Source organism: Triturus cristatus, chromosome 1_1 (assembly GCF_964204655.1).
Source record: "Triturus cristatus chromosome 1_1, aTriCri1.1, whole genome shotgun sequence".
NCBI classification, from domain to species: domain Eukaryota; kingdom Metazoa; phylum Chordata; class Amphibia; order Caudata; family Salamandridae; genus Triturus; species Triturus cristatus.
In genome coordinates this window covers 318,961,967-318,974,036 of record NC_140579.1, presented here as the reverse complement: position 1 = coordinate 318,974,036, position 12,070 = coordinate 318,961,967, and the positions used below count along the sequence as shown (strand labels likewise).

The 12,070-nt window shown below is 46.2% G+C and overlaps 1 long non-coding RNA gene across 2 annotated transcripts in view; it reads left to right on the top strand.

The window, feature by feature from the left end:
* Positions 1-11,715, top strand: part of LOC146870179 (uncharacterized) — a 485,442-nt gene extending 473,727 nt beyond the window's left edge. The window contains exons 2-3 of one of the 2 annotated variants that reach the window (XR_014969777.1): positions 1,530-1,704; positions 11,386-11,715. This is a non-coding gene — a long non-coding RNA (uncharacterized LOC146870179). Of the gene's footprint in view, positions 1-1,529; positions 1,860-11,385 lie in introns of those variants that run through there. The other variant, XR_014969748.1, reaches the window with a different exon arrangement.
* The last annotated feature ends 355 nt before the right edge of the window (positions 11,716-12,070 follow it).

Below are 12,070 nucleotides of genomic sequence, written 5' to 3'. Positions count from 1 at the left end.
CTCAATTTTTCAGTTAGAGGCCGGACCCAGAGACTCTGGCCACAGATGCATTCCTACAGGAATGGCCGCAGGACCTATGTTACGCTTTTGCCCCGTTTATGATGATCCCCAGGGTGCTAGCACGAGCCAGGGTTTATCGGGCGGAACTCGTCTTGATCACTCCTCTGTGGAGAGCACAGGCGTGGTTCCCGGTCGTACTAGAAATGTGTTGTGCAGTCCCAGTTCTTCTTCCCCGGATGGAGAACCTATTGTTGGACTCTCGACAGAATCCTCATCCATTGATGATATCGGGCCAACTTCCTCTAGTGGCCTGGCGGGTTTCAGGGACAGATGGAAAATCCCAGGCCTTTCTCGCGAGGCTGACAGATTTATCACAGAGGCCTGGTCAGCCAACACACATTGGAGATATGCTTCCTCTTGGGAGAGATGGTGTGATTGGTGCTCTCAATGGGACGTGGATCCCTCTACAGCACATGTCTCGTTAGTGGTAAATTTTCTGGCCTCTATGGCGTCCTCAGGTTTGGCATACAGAACAGTCAATAACTTTCGTTCCGCCATATCGACAGGTCATCTGCCTTTAGAGGGCAAACCCATAGGTGAACATCCATTAGTGTGTAAGCTGCTTAGAGGCATTCGAATGGTGAAACCCCCACTTCCTAAATATTCTCAGTTGTGGGATGTCTCCGTTGTCCTTAAATTCATGGAAGCTTGGCCCTCAAATAAATACTTACCCCATAAGCAACTCTCTGCTAAGTTGACAATGTTACTATGTCTGGTCTATTGTAAAAGAGCCCCGACGTACGGGCATTGGATTTAGCGGGGCGTAGATATTTCCCAGAAGGAGTAACCTTTATCCTGTCCAGACGAACTAAATTCAACACTGCATCCGTCACTTACCCAGCTTTTCCGAATAATCCCAAGCTGTGCGTGGTACAATGCATTAAAGATTATGAGGTGAGTACCGCAGAATTTCGTATTGATATGCAAGGTCAATTGTTGATTGCTCTGCAGAAACCTTTTCGCCCGGTGGCTCCGGCTACCTTGTCTCGTTGGATGCGCTGGCTTATGGATGAAGCAGGGATAGATTTTTCCAAGTTTAGGGCACATTCAGCCCGAGGAGCTATGGCCTCGAAAGCATATTCATCAGGCGTTAGCCTGGCAGAAATCATGCACGCAGCTGATTGGTCTACTGAGCATACTTTTCAAAGCATTTTATTATAAGCCTATTGTGGATGTAGCTTCTGTTGTGGTGGCTAAGCTTTGAACAAGCATAATCGGAGCCTCCGGTCCTGACATAGAATTAAAAATGTGCGAACATTCGTGACAAGAATTTTCAATTGTATTAAGGACAACGGAGGCGAGGATTATCCCACCCGGAAGACATTTTATTGCTCAGATATGTATGTTTATTCATGCTCGTATATTGCATAAGTTGATTGTTACCCCCCTTCTTTTGTGCTGGTTATGTAATGTTGACCTTTACCGAATGATTGGAATGGCTTTTACGGGTTGTCCTTCTTTTATTTCAGGGACTGATAGCAAATGAAGCCTGAGTAGGGTTCAGCTGAGATTGGATGGTATGCAGTACTTTGGTTTGCGCAAGAGGGAGTTACCTGGACCGGGATCAGTTCAAGCTTGCAGCCCCGTTGGGCCCCAGTTCTTGGTTGAAGAAGTCCTGGTCTACCGATGATCCTTCAGGAGCAGGTCGTGAATGGACTTAACTGTTATGTTTACAAAAAAAGAGGACTCTTTGTTCATGCAGGGACCTTATGTACCCTGGGACTCTATGGTTATCACATGGTTTTCTATTTGTGTTTTCATTGGCTGCTGTGAGCTTCTAGTAAAGAAATGAGAAGCATAATCCTCGCCTCCGTTGTCCTTAATAGAATTGAAAATTCTTGTCACGAATGGTCGCAAATTTTTAATTCTTCTCACCTGCAACATTGCATGTGCAAACGCGAACATTATTGCTAACAGACTAGTGTTAAGCAGTGTGATAATAGGGATGGCCCATGGAAGAAAACTCACTTATTGCTCAAAATCCAATTAAAACTATGCACTAGGCACTTCAGATAGAAAGCATTCTCACATGTCTAGGCAGAAAAGTTTGAGTAATCCATTTCAGTGGTGTGCTACCTCAGTGCCATACTTAGGGGAGCAGATTAATTGTGATGAAAAAAGTGTGATTTGAGCGAATTATGGATCGGGAGGCTTAATTTGCATCCTAAACTTGATCATGAGATTTTGATCCCTCACTCAGAATTTCTAGTTTACATACTCATAGCTGCCTCTGTAAATTGTCCCCATGGTGCTTACTAAAATGGGGGTTCTCCCTTGAAACCTCTACGTTTTTATTGAGGTTCTCATCCCTCTGAACGAAGCCTTTTTTTGGAACAGAAATCTTTTTCAGGCTTGTATGGGCAGATAAGTAACTTGAGGTTGAGCTGGGAGATGATAATGTCACAATATGATAGGAATGGCTGTGACCTACTAGATCGTGAACTATAGATTACATGGCCAGGCACACATTGGTAAAAACTAGAACTATCTAACACAATCCTCATTTTAAAGTAGAGAGGCATCTCCATATCCCCATATCCAAAAGTAGAGAGCATATCCATATCTCACCATTGTCATGGCTGGACTGATGCCTAGACTAGCAACCCATGTGAATACCATAGCAGCTCCTAATTGGGTCTGGCATCACCGAGCAACTATTGGAGGCAGTGAAAAAGTGCACTCACCTGAACGCCCATTGGAATATAGTCCACGCGTGTCTTTATCCTTCTAACCAAAGGCGCTCCACCAGCGTCTTCAGTTTTAGCTGCTATGTACAAAAGATATCTGGCCGAGAGGTGGTGGTCACCTTCTTCTTGCTTTCCCAGTTTAAGGCACTTGGCGAAATAATGTCACAGGACTTGTTTTTGAATTTCCAAATTCAAAATATGTTGGAATCTTGTTCTCCCTCTTATCAGGCAGAGACTCAGATGCGCCCTGTACTTCTGCAGGTCACTGCTTATGGAATTCCTATCTACTGGTTCCTTCATCAGTTCAAGTTTAATTAAAACAAGGTTAGGGGGATGCTGTCAGCCAGGTGACACTGGGAATGAGATCTTGAGTCCATATTGACCAATGAGCAATTTTCGTTTTCTGTTGCTCACAGACAAATATATTTTTACTAGACAGTAAGTTGCAGGCTTCTACACCATACATTTCTTCGCACAATATATTACACCAAAGTAAAGCGTAAATCCTTTGACTTGAAGTTGGATACTGATTAGGCTACTACCATCACAATGAGGCTGATTTTCTGCACATGTCTGATGATGTTCCTACATCGGCTTTACATAGTCTCATTTCTGTCATACATGATATACTGCTGTTTAATCCCATCTTCTCTGCTGCTCCTTTTGCACTAATTTAAGGATGTCCCAAATTTCATCCGTTGATATACATCAATTGCACTAATACTGATAAAGACACAAGTGTCCTTACATTTGGGGAGAACTGATTCCAAAAGCTAAACAATGCCTCAGATAACAGACTGTACTGTAGTGATGTTGAAGATACATATGCTCACATATTGGCTCATGCCCTAAGCTTAAAGTATCCCTTGTATGTATGCTTGGTTGGTGTTAGAAATTGGGTTGCTAGTTGACTGGGGTGTGAGCCCTGGTCAAGCAGCAACCACAATCCTAGTCAGGGAAAGACACAAGCAAACCCCAAATTAACCTGTTCTCACCCTGAGGTAGCTGGCACAGAGCAGTCAGGCTTAACAGGGAGGCAATGTGTAAAGTATTTGCGAGACACTTCAAACAGTAAAAACATTTAAAACACCACAAAAAAGATCCCACACCAGGTTTAGAAAAATAAATTACATTCTAATAAGTCAAACAAGACCAAAACGACAACAATCCAATTAGTGGAACTGGAGATATCGAATTGTAAAGTTTTAAGGTAAATTAGAACATTGTAATGTTGACCGCTTTGTTAAAGGAAATGAAGTGCTCTGGGCTTCTACTGGCTGGTAGAAGCCCGCATGCCAACACACCAGTGTTTTTATTCTTTTCACAGCTGTTGCTGCAAATAAAGGCCGCTTGGGCCCTAAGGGATTTAAGCCCCCTCGGGCTCTGAGAGGCCTTTGTTTTTACAAATTAGAACATTCTGCTCTCTGGGGGCAGAATGTTCTAAAAGTCTTAGAGCCCTCATAGCGGGCTCTACCAGCCATTAAAGGCCTGCTCCCTTGTTATAGTCCCTCACCTTTGGCTCAGGCTTTTAACACTGGAGCAGGCCTTTAATGGCCAGTAGGAGGCTATACTAGAACATTGAAATGTTGGGAGATGCATTGAAAATAGTGGCATGCTCAGGGCTTCTAATGGATGGTAGAAGTCTGGAGCATCAACATTCTAATGTTTTCCTTTCACAGCTGTTGCTGTGAACAAAGACCTTATGGAGCCCGAGGGGATTTCAACCCCCTCCGGCTCCGTGAGGCCTTTGTTTTACAAATTAGATCATTCTTCCCTTTAGGGATGGTATGTTCTAATAGCCTTAAGGGCCTCCATAGTGGGCTCTGTAGGGTTCTAGTTATGTGGAACTTCTAATAGGAGTGTTGGTTAAGATTCCTTTTGGTGATTCTGAGGCGACGGTTGAGCTGACTTGGCATTTTCTATCAAGGTGGTTGTCTAAGCTGCCTTTATGGAGATTAAATCTTCTTCTACCGCCCACTATGTGTACAAGCCTCATTCTTACATGAATTGACAATGATGGGGAGAAGAAGGCAGCGCTCACCTGTTCATGTCGCATCCTGAGTGTAATTGCTCGCCTTCAGCTCGGGCCTTTAATGCTGGAGCGGGCCTTTAATGTCCAGTAGAGCCCGCAATGGCAGCCTCTAAGACTATATCAGAGCATTCGCATGTTGGCAGCTCCATTGAAAACAATGGAGTGCTCCAGGTTTCTAATGGCTGGTAGAAGCCCTAGCATCAACAATCCATTGTTTAAGAAAGGCCTCAAGGAGCCCGAGGGGATTTCAGTCCCCACAGGCTCTGTGAGGCCTTTGTTTTATTTGTTAGAACATTCTGCCCTCTAGTGGTGCAATGCTCTAATATCACAAAAAAGATGGAGGGGGTACAAGGAGCAGGATATAAGTCCAGTGACTCGTGCTCCTGAAAACTAGAGTTGCAGCTCGTGGAATGCAGTTCCACCAAGAGAGAAGTATAATAGCAAGTTAAAGGCTGGAGTCATTCTCAAACTGTCGTGTCTGGGGATAGTGTGTCCTTGTCTTGATGCCCTCACACACACCAAAGGATGTCATGCTTCATCATTGGGTGTTGCTCCGCGTCGGGCTGGTGCTGCATTGCCCTACGGGTCCCCCGAAGGGTCACTTTAGCGGAGATCATTTAAGTGATATAGCCATAAGGGTGTGTGCGGGTCAGAGTGGCAGTGGTGTCCTAGTGTAAGGTTACAAAATGGCTGGAGGGGTGGCTAGTGAATTTAATAAGGAATAACCCCTCTGTAATCAGTAAAACCCGAAGGTTGTGCTGCTTGAGGGTGGTACTGACCCTCAGTAGCTAGACAAATGCCATACCCATAGTGGACATGCTGAAGGTCAACATGTTTCACGCAGTTGGTGGTCTTAGGGAGAGATCCTTTGCGCTTCTTCAGGACCAATATGAAAGAGCAGTGAGTGCTAGTACAGTGTAGAGGCCTCTCAATCCGACGTAGTGCCAATTATTATAGTAGAGTAATCTATATAAATCGGGATAAATGTCCCATGAGGTATGGCTGAGGGAATCACCGAAATAGTTATCGTAGGAACAGGAGGTCTATCAACCTACCTGAGGCGGCAAGAGGTCAGGTAGGTTGACAGAACTCTTTGCTGTTGCATAGCATCAGTTTTTGGCGCTGCCACAGACATATACATCTTTGTAAATCTGGGACGGCATCAAAAAGCAATGGCTGTTGCGATGGAATGCCCAGAGCAACAGTCATTTCATGCTCCTTTCACACAGCTACCTGCTTGAAAGGGTACCATGTTTACAAAGCGGCATTAAGCCACAAAAAGTGGCTTAACGCCACTACGTAACTATGGAACAGGGCATTGCACCACAGGAACATGGTTAAAATTGAGGTTCCTGTGTGGCAATGCCCTTGTAAATATGCCCCTTAGAATGGGCACTGATGTATATTATAACAATGTGCTCCTCCATCAACTTACAACAACCAAACTGTAAATGCAACAGCAAGGGTCACCCTACCAATGAACATTATTTGGTGATTAGATTCACAATGTATAGGTTTACACAGGGCCGGTTCTAGGATATTTGGGGCCCTGGACAGAAGAGGAATGTGCGAGACCCCTCTAATTTGCACAGACTTGACCCCTTCAGGGCTGTCTACATCTCAATAGATGCCCCTGCTCCTGAAGATGCAGCCCTACCTCTCAGCTACATACAAGCACCTCTTAACAGCTCATCAAGGGCTGAAGGTGTGAGGGATGCTTATTTCCAGAGAGGGATAATACTGCTAGGGACCCTGCGTGGGTGGGGGGAGGAAGCCTAATTGCAGGACAAAACTGAGGAATGTGCTTTCTTGCAACTCTGACTGCCCTCCGGGGTTCGTCTCACTACACATAGCAGTGAGGCCAGGGGAGAGGCCCCCCTAAGGTTGCACACTTGCAGAGAGGCACCTTTTATGCCGTGCCCTCACTGTGTCGCATTGGTGCAAGGCCCCAAGTTGGTGGGCCGACGGCAGGGCCCTGGGCAGCGGTCCACACTGCCCAAGCCCAGCGCCGGCCCTAGGTTTACATGCACAAGTCAGTAGCCTGTATGAATTCCAGAAATAAATTGTGGTGTAAGAGCAGGTCAGCCTTACCTAAGAGTCATGAGGAAGGAGGTGAAGGGCAGGCCCCCATACCTTGATACTCCTTAGTTTCTGTTACACAGGTGCTCATGTTAACTTTCCATTTTATTAATATCGTCCTTTGCAGGAAATCTCTTAAATGAGGGAAAACGTTTTACAGTATAGACTCATGCCATCAACAAAAAAAAACAACCTTAAGGCTGATTCATAGCAAGGTGGCAGTCATGGAAATCCAGCCTGCGCTGGAATCCTACAAAGGGTTTTTCCATATTGAAGAGCGTCAGTGCTTAATTTGTGCCAGTGGTATCCGGTGCTAAGCACCAGCACTTATTTTATGAGGGATGGTACTACAGCTGAGCTTTCTTTCTCTTCATGCGGTATCATGGTCCGTCAGGCCATCCCCAGATAGAACGTCCTCAGACCAAAGTGCTCTGTAATGTATGCCATGACAATATGTGCACTTTACTTATGCCTAGTAGGATTACGAAGTTATGTGAGACACGAGGTGTGAGAGCTAAGGGTCCGGTATGCTTGCACTCTGTGTCAGGATGCTACTCTGCGCCACACGTTTGATTAATGTCAGGAATGCTAAAACCAGTAGTGCAGCAAGTGCCTGCTCTTCCTGCATAGGGACACTATTATGGCATTAATAAATAGCCTTGGAAAATGCTTGCATGAGCCTTAAAGTACCTTGGTTCGTATGAGCCTAAATTAAATATACAGTACGTACCAGACACTAATGCACTCCAATGCAGGCAGCGTTTAACATCATTGTTTTCAAGTTGCAGGTCATGCGCTGCAACATCTTGTGAGACTTCAGGAGTTACAACCGCCATCTCATACAGATCGTGCCCTGAGTCACGCGCTTGTGATTAGCGCAATTCTGACTCTGAAGCAGTGCAGAGACTTCCGGCTGAACCAAGGGAGGAAGTGTGCTTCGGAACCAGTTCTCATCTTCGTTTCAGTAGCAATGATTAGAACTGCATGACTACCAGTGTGCATGTCCTGGCAAAAGCATTTTGCCCAAGCAAGAGTTGACTGTATTATCGAGGAGTGCCTTTGAGCAGCGCTAGTCAAAAGGCTCCTTGATTGTTTTTTGGCCGAGTTAGCCACATCGTAATCAGGGCCCCTGGCTCAAGGCCTTTTGTTTGGGCAACCCTTCTTGAAGGAACTGACCAAGTTTGTGGCCACCTTCAGCGGGCTGGATAAGGCCCAAGGCTCACTCAGACGGGCGTTCCGCCCGGTTTTTGGCAGGGCCGGATGGTTTCGTGGGAGCTTGTTCGGCCGAGGGAATTCTCAAGGCGCCCAGCGTGGCCAGAGAGGAGGTTATCAAGACAACTCCAATACCTCCTCCTTCTACCCTACTCGACGAGCCAGGAACAGGTTTCGCAAGGGTGGCAGATTTGGTGGCAACTCCAGCAATCAACATGATGCCGGAAACTCAGGTGAGCCTGATTCCTTATTCCGAGGTGCAATTGGGGGGCAGAGTAGGCTGTTTTCTCAGCAACTGGCGCGAGATCTCTCAAGATGCATGGGTATTAGAGACTGTGCAAGGGTACAAGCTAGAGCTGTACGATTCCCCAACACAGAGCATTCGCCCTCCCCCCTGTCTTTTTCCCAAAGAGATCAGACCTTTATCTCAGCAGAGATCATGTCCTTAGTAAGGAAGGGCACGATAGTGGTTTCCTCTCTTCACCCTCAGGGTTTTCTAAGCAATGTCTTTCTAGTGGAGAAGAAAGGGGGTGGATCCAGACTGGTTTTAAACCTCAAAGATTTCAATTTGTGGATTATTTACAGACACTTCAAGATGGAAGGTATCCATCTATTACACAATCTCCTCCAAGAAGGGGACTGGATGGTCCGGCTGGACCTGAAGGATGCGTATTTATCCATTCCCATCTTTCCCCCTCATCATCGGTTTCTCCAATTTTTGTGGCAAGGAGTTTGCTACAAGTACAAAGTCCTCCCGTTCGGCCTGTCGTCAGCACCTTGGTGCTTCACAAAGCTTCTGAGGCCGGTGGTAGAGTCCCTCAGAGCGCGGGGGTCCGCCTCATAATATATCTGGACAACATTATCATTTTGGCAACAATACCCCAGTTATTTCAAGTACATCTCACTTGGGCGATCAACCTGTTACAGAATTTGGGGTTCATTGTGAATCCACAGAAGTCAGTACTGTCTCCGTCCCAGTCACTCGAGTTTCTCGGTTTCCTCGTCAATTCGGTGACTTGCCAGCTTCTGCTTCCGATGCAAAAAATCAGGAGTATCAAACGGGAACTGAAGTCTACACTTCACAGCAGACGATCTCCCTGAGATCATTGGCCCGTATAGTGGGTTTGTTGGCATCTTCCATTCAGGCGATCTTCTCGGGCCCCCTTCACTACCGAGCCCGGCAGCGGCTAAAAATCCGCCATCTCCAAAGAGGCCTCAGTTACTCAGAACAGATTCCCCTCTCAGACGAGGCGAGGCTGGAGATGAACTGGTATTTAAACCACATGGAGGCCTGGAACGGCGGAGCGCTATTCGGATCAGCCCCGGATGTGATAATCGAATCCGATGCCAGCCGGTGGGGTTGGGGTGCCCATTGCGGCCAGTTGTCCACGGGTGGTCGTTGGTCGCCGGAAGAGCTACGGTTACATATCAACTGCCTGGAACTATTGGCTGGTTCCTTTGCAATCCGATGTCTTTCTCCTCAGAAGACGGACTGTTGTATTCTTCTTTGGATGGACAACATATCGGCAGTTCGGTATGTCAACCAACTGGGCGGTACCAGGTCCCAAATGTGGGCGGAAATTGCCAAAGATTTTTGGCACTACTGTCTTCATAACAGAATCTCGTTAGTAGCGGAATATCTACCGGGCTGCAACAACGAGGTGGCAGATTAGCACTCCCGCCATCTACAGGATTTCAGCGACTGGATGCTGTCTCCCCGAGTATTTCAAAACCTGAGTCACCTGTCGGATAGACTTGTTTGCATCTCGCCTCAACAGGCAGGTTCCTCAATTTTTCAGTTAGAGGCCGGACCCAGAGACTCTGGCCACAGATGCATTCCTACAGGAATGGCCGCAGGACCTATGTTACGCTTTTGCCCCGTTTATGATGATCCCCAGGGTGCTAGCACGAGCCAGGGTTTATCGGGCGGAACTCGTCTTGATCACTCCTCTGTGGAGAGCACAGGCGTGGTTCCCGGTCGTACTAGAAATGTGTTGTGCAGTCCCAGTTCTTCTTCCCCGGATGGAGAACCTATTGTTGGACTCTCGACAGAATCCTCATCCATTGATGATATCGGGCCAACTTCCTCTAGTGGCCTGGCGGGTTTCAGGGACAGATGGAAAATCCCAGGCCTTTCTCGCGAGGCTGACAGATTTATCACAGAGGCCTGGTCAGCCAACACACATTGGAGATATGCTTCCTCTTGGGAGAGATGGTGTGATTGGTGCTCTCAATGGGACGTGGATCCCTCTACAGCACATGTCTCGTTAGTGGTAAATTTTCTGGCCTCTATGGCGTCCTCAGGTTTGGCATACAGAACAGTCAATAACTTTCGTTCCGCCATATCGACAGGTCATCTGCCTTTAGAGGGCAAACCCATAGGTGAACATCCATTAGTGTGTAAGCTGCTTAGAGGCATTCGAATGGTGAAACCCCCACTTCCTAAATATTCTCAGTTGTGGGATGTCTCCGTTGTCCTTAAATTCATGGAAGCTTGGCCCTCAAATAAATACTTACCCCATAAGCAACTCTCTGCTAAGTTGACAATGTTACTATGTCTGGTCTATTGTAAAAGAGCCCCGACGTACGGGCATTGGATTTAGCGGGGCGTAGATATTTCCCAGAAGGAGTAACCTTTATCCTGTCCAGACGAACTAAATTCAACACTGCATCCGTCACTTACCCAGCTTTTCCGAATAATCCCAAGCTGTGCGTGGTACAATGCATTAAAGATTATGAGGTGAGTACCGCAGAATTTCGTATTGATATGCAAGGTCAATTGTTGATTGCTCTGCAGAAACCTTTTCGCCCGGTGGCTCCGGCTACCTTGTCTCGTTGGATGCGCTGGCTTATGGATGAAGCAGGGATAGATTTTTCCAAGTTTAGGGCACATTCAGCCCGAGGAGCTATGGCCTCGAAAGCATATTCATCAGGCGTTAGCCTGGCAGAAATCATGCACGCAGCTGATTGGTCTACTGAGCATACTTTTCAAAGCATTTTATTATAAGCCTATTGTGGATGTAGCTTCTGTTGTGGTGGCTAAGCTTTGAACAAGCATAATCGGAGCCTCCGGTCCTGACATAGAATTAAAAATGTGCGAACATTCGTGACAAGAATTTTCAATTGTATTAAGGACAACGGAGGCGAGGATTATCCCACCCGGAAGACATTTTATTGCTCAGATATGTATGTTTATTCATGCTCTTATATTGCATAAGTTGATTGTTACCCCCCTTCTTTTGTGCTGGTTATGTAATGTTGACCTTTACCGAATGATTGGAATGGCTTTTACGGGTTGTCCTTCTTTTATTTCAGGGACTGATAGCAAATGAAGCCTGAGTAGGGTTCAGCTGAGATTGGATGGTATGCAGTACTTTGGTTTGCGCAAGAGGGAGTTACCTGGACCGGGATCAGTTCAAGCTTGCAGCCCCGTTGGGCCCCAGTTCTTGGTTGAAGAAGTCCTGGTCTACCGATGATCCTTCAGGAGCAGGTCGTGAATGGACTTAACTGTTATGTTTACAAAAAAAGAGGACTCTTTGTTCATGCAGGGACCTTATGTACCCTGGGACTCTATGGTTATCACATGGTTTTCTATTTGTGTTTTCATTGGCTGCTGTGAGCTTCTAGTAAAGAAATGAGAAGCATAATCCTCGCCTCCGTTGTCCTTAATAGAATTGAAAATTCTTGTCACGAATGGTCGCAAATTTTTAATTCTTCTCACCTGCAACATTGCATGTGCAAACGCGAACATTATTGCTAACAGACTAGTGTTAAGCAGTGTGATAATAGGGATGGCCCATGGAAGAAAACTCACTTATTGCTCAAAATCCAATTAAAACTATGCACTAGGCACTTCAGATAGAAAGCATTCTCACATGTCTAGGCAGAAAAGTTTGAGTAATCCATTTCAGTGGTGTGCTACCTCAGTGCCATACTTAGGGGAGCAGATTAATTGTGATGAAAAAAGTGTGATTTGAGCGAATTATGGATCGGGAGGCTT